Source organism: Elephantulus edwardii, unplaced genomic scaffold, assembly GCF_000299155.1.
Source record: "Elephantulus edwardii isolate Elephantulus edwardi_28Jun2011 unplaced genomic scaffold, EleEdw1.0 scaffold00556, whole genome shotgun sequence".
NCBI lineage: Eukaryota > Metazoa > Chordata > Mammalia > Macroscelidea > Macroscelididae > Elephantulus > Elephantulus edwardii.
In genome coordinates, this window is record NW_006400306.1 from 88,422 (window position 1) to 94,779 (window position 6,358).

A 6,358-nucleotide genomic window follows, 5' to 3' on the forward strand; every position below is an offset into this window, starting at 1 on the left:
ACTCAAACCCCACACCCGCGACGCAAGGACAGTGAAGGCCATGGCTGCGGCCCTAAACAGTGTGGGCTACTGGCCTTCAGAGATTTACAGACCATGACAAGAGAAGGATTCTGAGGAACAGACTGGTAACAAGATCTTGACTGCAGCAGTGAAAACACAGGGGACTGTATTCTAAAACAATGGGAATTTTGTTTGTTGTTGTTGTGTGCCATCGAGTTGCTTGCAACCCATAGCAACATTATGTATAACAGCTCTGAACCCTGCTCTGTCCTGCGCCAATCTTGTTGTCTCTGACACACCTATCCCCATTATTCCAGTCAATCCATCTCGTCCAGGGTCTTCCTCTCCTGCACTGTCCCTCCACCCTACCAAGCATGACATCCCTCTCCAAGGACTGACCCCACCTTGCAACGTGTCCAAAGTATGTCAGATGAAGCTTCAGAATCCTTGCCTCCAAGAAGTAGCCTGGCTTCACCCTCTCCAGGGTGAATTTGTTTGTTCTCCTAACAGTCCATGCTACATTCAGTAGTTTTCTTCAGCACCACAGCTCAAAGGCATCAACTCTTCTATTATTCCTAGTCATTGTCCAGCTCTCTGATGAGTAGCAAGTAATTGCAAAGACTGTATCAGGCCTGTATCAGGCACACCTTAGTCTCCAGACTGACATCATTGCTCTTCAATACTTTGGAGAAGTCTTTACAGCTGACTTTCCCAACGCAATTTGTCTTTTAATTCCTGGCTGCTGGTACCAAAAATGTTGACTGTAGAGCCAAGCAAACTGAAGCTGTCAACAATCTCAATCTCTTCACCATCTATCATGATGCTGCCAATTGGCCCAGTGGTGAGAATCTCTGTTTTCTTGATGTTGCGCTTCAATCCATACATAACGAAAAAACCAAAATTAATGTCAGAAGGGAATCTTAAACTTTCTTTAGAACTTTGAGACACTAAGTGGAAAGGAAGAAATTATGAAGAGAGCTCAATATATTTTAAAAAGTACTACTAGAAGTACTAAAAATGGATAAAATGTTGTAAGGACATGTGCTAAGACTCAGAATTAAAAAACCAAGGCAAACAGCATATCTGCCATTTCTCAAGATGAAAGAGTAGAGAACAGCCAAATCTTGAGTTCAGTAATGAAGGTTTCAATGAACAAAATGTTGAATGACACAGGAAACCTCAAAAGATGATGTCAATGTGCCCAATAGAATTGGTTGACACTAAACCATTTTAGGAAGTAGCATGTGGTCGAGAACCAGTGTTATTGAAGGAATATTTCCAGGCTGTATTGAAGACACTGATGAAAATTTATGGTTCCTACGACTGACAGAATGACAATTGATGTGTTTTAAATCCCCATATTAGTGCCACATGTTCGTAAAAAGGAATCCTCTTGAACAATTATGCTTTTTTCCTAATAAATTCCTTCTCTAAACTGGTCTTCTGTGTTTTCTGTGCTCCTAGCCTTTCATTTGAATGGCATTATTCAACGGGGTTACTGGAGTCTTTTTGCACTCACATGGCCTTGGAAGTTTATGTTCCTTGTTAGAGCCTCAGCTGAAACTTGATTCCTCATGTTGGTAATCTTGCATCATAAAATCACTGGTTTCTGTATTGAAAGAGAAATACTGCGGGTTCTCTCACGTTTATTGCTTTACCATTTTCTTAATTCTCTGGGGTTTTCTATGACAGGCAAACTGAGTCTTATTATATGATTTTAAAAACTAGGATTTTGTAGTGCATTTTCCTGCAAAAGCAAAACATTGTTGGTCAAGTTCCTAGTCAGTTCACAAAGGCTTGTACAATCCTAAATTTTACTGACTGGAGCTGTTACATCAATCCAAGCTTATAAGACAGTCCAACTGTAGGAGCAAACACTCAGAGTACCAACTTTGTTTTGGGGGGGTTTAAATACAATTTTTATTTTATACTGGTTTACTTACAAAGTTCATATACGTTGTTTTTCACGCAGGATCTTTCCCATTTCCTTTACCCACCCCTCCCTCCACCCATCAAATTGTGCGACCCTATGATTACCTCCTCTGCCCATCCTCACCCCTCTGTTCCTACTCTCCCCACCTTGGATCATCTTGGGAGGGACTGGAGAACCTTATGCGAAGTGAACTAACTCAGTCCCATAAGGGCAAATACAGTATAAGACCATTATTGTAGAAATAGATAACTAGTAAAACGTGTATGAGAATCCAGAGTGCCAACTTTGTTGATGCCCTGAAGCCAGGGCTCTCCTTGTCCAGCTCTCCTCCTAGTCCTGGCCTATCAGCATGGACAGGAAATTGATTCCCTGGGACCAGCTGGGGAGCAATGAGAGATGAGGGGTTGAACAAAGCCATCAGGGCAAGGAGGAGAACTGGCCTTTATCGTCGTCAGCTGACTTTGATTGTCATCCCGCCGCCTCAGCTGCTCTCCATTACTGCCAGCTGGCTTGCTCCAGTCCAAAGCTCTGGGATGCTAGGGATTCTGGGGAGCTGGAGGACAAGGTGAACTCCTGAAGATAATGCACGTTTCACCGCACTAGACTGTCTCTGTGAAGGGGGTGTGAGCCCGAGTGAGCTGGAGGCTTGCTTTACACCTTCATGGACAAAGTGAGAAGGGAAGGAATGGCCAGGAGGCAGTGAAGTTGGGAGAGGGGATCTGAGAAGGGGCCTGGGGCAGCTGCTCCCCTGAGAACAGAGTGTATTTTGAGACAATCTCAAGTTGTTTAGATAATTGTGGCAGAAATCTATTTGCTAGTCTCTGACAAGATGGTGAGAGGAATCCATTGCTGGCTGCCATTCTTCATGTTGCCCTCCCTTGTGTCTGCTGTGTCTATCTCAGCTTGTGTTTGTGGGTTTCAACAAAATCAATTGCTAGAGGTGAGTTCTCATGCTTTTAATAATGTTGGGTAAGATGAATGACTTTTTACCTATGTTATTGTAGTTGAGAAATGTGCAGGTCAGGTATTTGAGTGTAAATAACTTGTCTTGCTTAGTCACCATGAATAAGGACTGAGACGAGAACTTGGGGTTTTTGCTGTTGTTGTGTACCACCTAGCAGAAGGAACATGGCATGCAGCAAGGCCTGGTTTTATTGAGAATAGCACCGAGCAACTCCTCTGGTGCTACAAAGTACTATAACTTTAAAAAGTTTTACTTTTTTCTAATTTGTGTTGCCTCATATTTATTTGTCGATCTGAGCTTTGGTGGCATAGTGTGAAGGGAGTTCTCTTCAAACCCCAAAAATGCTGCCTCTCTAGCATTTCAAATCCACCCGTTGATGTATAAGAGAAAGATGAACTATCTCCTCCTGTGAAAACCCACTGGAGGGCCAGCTCTGAGTCAGTTTCAACTCTATGGCAATGAGAGGGCGTATTGTGCTAACCAAGTAAATTCACTATGGAACACACCTTTAAAGCTCTTCCTTTTTTAGTTAGAATTATTGTTGTCTTGTCAACATTCTTCAATTTATCTTCATTGCCTTAAGACTGTAAAGATAATCCACTGGCCATGGCTTGTAGGTAAATTTCTAAATCCTTAAATAATATCCTTTTTTTTTTCAGAAGTATGATTTGAGTGAGGATTTACCAAATAAACTAATTTTTCATTCAAGCAGTTTTGTTTCTACCACTTACTAAAGAGGCTTTCTCCCTCTTTATGGATTTCATTTCTTTGCCAAAGACCAGTTGTCCATCAGTGGATGGATTTGGTTATGAGTTCTCGGTTTTGTTCTATTGGTCTATGTATCTGTCATTGAACAAGTACCAAGCCAAGCTTTTTAAAATAATAATAATAATAATGATGAATATGTAGTAGGTTTTGAGATCAATAAGTTTATAGTAGCTTTTTCTTCTTCTGTAGTGTTTTGGCTTATCTGGGTCTCTTCCTTTCCACATAAAGTTGTTAAGTCTTTTATCTTTTGAATAAATACGGTAGTATCTGTATTGGAATTGCATTGTATATGTAGTTGGTTTTTTTTTAAGTATTGGCATTTTCACGATGCTAAGGCTTCCAATCCATGAGCTTTGTATACTCTTTCAACTATGGAGGCCTCTTTCACTTTCTCCTACTAGTATTTTGTGAGTTTTACGGATAGACTTTTGGTATGACTGTTTAGATTTATTCCTAAGCATTTCATCTTTTGGGTGTCTATTATAAATAGTAGTATTTTCCTTATTTCTTTTTCAGAGTTGTCTTTGTTATTGTAGAGGAATCAGACTGACATTCGTTCGTATGTTGATCTTGTACCTTGCCATTTGTTGAATTGCCAGTTGTTGTCTGTGCTGTAGAGTTGGAACCAAATTACAGCTGACCCTCCCGTGGGTTTTCAGAGGCTGTAAATCGCATGAGAGGAGACTGCCCATCTTTCTCCTGCAGAGCAGCTGAGAGACTCAAACCACGTGCCTTTGGATTGGCAGCGCAACTCCTTACTACTCAATCAGTCAAACCCAGTAATTTTCTAAATCTTTGTGATTTTCTCTATGTAGGATCACCTCATCTATAAATAGAGATAGTTGTGCTTCCTCTTCACCAATTTTAGTGCCTTTCACTTATTTCCTTTTCTTCCCGTATTGCTTTGGCTAGATTTTCAGTGGGAATGGTGATAATAGGCATTCTTGGCTCCTTCCCATTTGTAAGAGAAATGCCTTCAATCTCTCTCCATTGAGAGTAATATGACTAATGGTTTTGTATATCTGCTTTTAATTATGTTGACAATTTCCCTAACTTATTAAGTATTTTAATCAGGAAAGTATATTGAATTTTATCAAATGTCTTTTCTATATCAATTGATATGATCACATGGTTCTTTTCCTTTGTTTTATTTACATAATGGATTATACTATTTGTTTATTGTTGAATCATCCATCATTGTCTATTGGTGTGAATTCCACTTGATCATAATGTATGGTTCTGTGTTTATTGTTTTTATATTTAAAAAATACATTTTATATTTTATTGGCCAGGATTCTGTAGATACTTTTTGACTGTTCACGAGGAAAATTGGTCTATAATTTTTTTTTCTTGTTGCAGTGGTGTATTTGCTTGGTTTTTTGAATTTTGGGGTACTCTAGCTTTTTCTGTATTCTGAAACAGTTTGAGTAGAATTAGTTTCAACTTTTCTCTGAATGCTTAGTTGAATTCACCAGTGAAGCCATCTGGGTCAAGGTTTTTTTTTATGTTAGGTGTGTTTGTTTTTTCCTGCCATATTGCATTTTTTAAAATGGTCTGTTTAAACATTCTCTACCACTGTCTGTTACTTTAGGCAGACAGTGAATTTTTAAAAATGTGTTCATTTTTCTCTCAATTTTAAAATTTATTCATGGTATTCTGTCATTATTATCCTTCTTATTTTAGTTAGTCCAGTTGTGTTATTACTTGTTTTATTTTCATTTTCTTCTTCCTTTAATTTTTAGACTTACTAATGTCTCACTAATTTTATTAACCTTTTCAGAGAGTCAACTTCTAGTCTTGTTGATTCTTTCCATTGTTTTTCTTTTTCATTTATTTCTGTTCTAATATTTATTTACTTTCTTCTGAGAATGTGGCCTTTTCTTCTTGTTGTTCTAATTGTTTGAGACTTTTGGTTAAAGTAGTAACTTGAGTTATGTCTTCTTTTTTGATGTATGCATTTATTACTTTAAGTTGACCTCTGTGTTCTGTTTTCTGTGCTCCAAATATTTTGGTATATTATTTTTTCATTGTAATTTGTTTTAAGGACTTTTTAAAAATTATTATTATTTTTATTTATTTATCTATCTATCTATCTATTTATTTATTTATTTATTTGTGTGTGTACCGTCAAATTGGATCTGACTGGTACAGGAGGAGATTGTCCCTCCTTCTTCAGCAGAGTGTCTGGTGGATTTGAACCACGTGCCTCTGGAATTGCAGTGCAGCTTCTTGCCATTAGGCCACCAGAGCTCGCCATTAAGGACTTTTTAAACTTCTTTTTTTCAATGCCTTCTCAAAGCTATGCTCCAATCCCAAAGGCACATGATTCGAATCCACCAGATTCTCTGTGGGATAAGAGTTAGAGAATCTCCTCCTACACAATTCACCGCCTCTGAAAACCTGCTGGAGGGTCAGCTATGAGTCAGTTTCAACTTGATGGCACATTGCAACAATAAACAAGTTACCCAATAGTGTTCAAGCAGGGTATTACTTAATTTCCATGTACATGATATTTTTTCCTATTGTTAATTTAGAAATTTATAGCACTTTCATCTGAGAAGGTGCTTTGCCAAATTTTGATGTTTTTTAGGTATTAACATTTTCTTTTTTTTCTATAATTATATTTTATTAATTTTCATAAACATTTACAGAGATTTTGGGCTTCCACTCATTCATTGTTGCACTATTCTCTC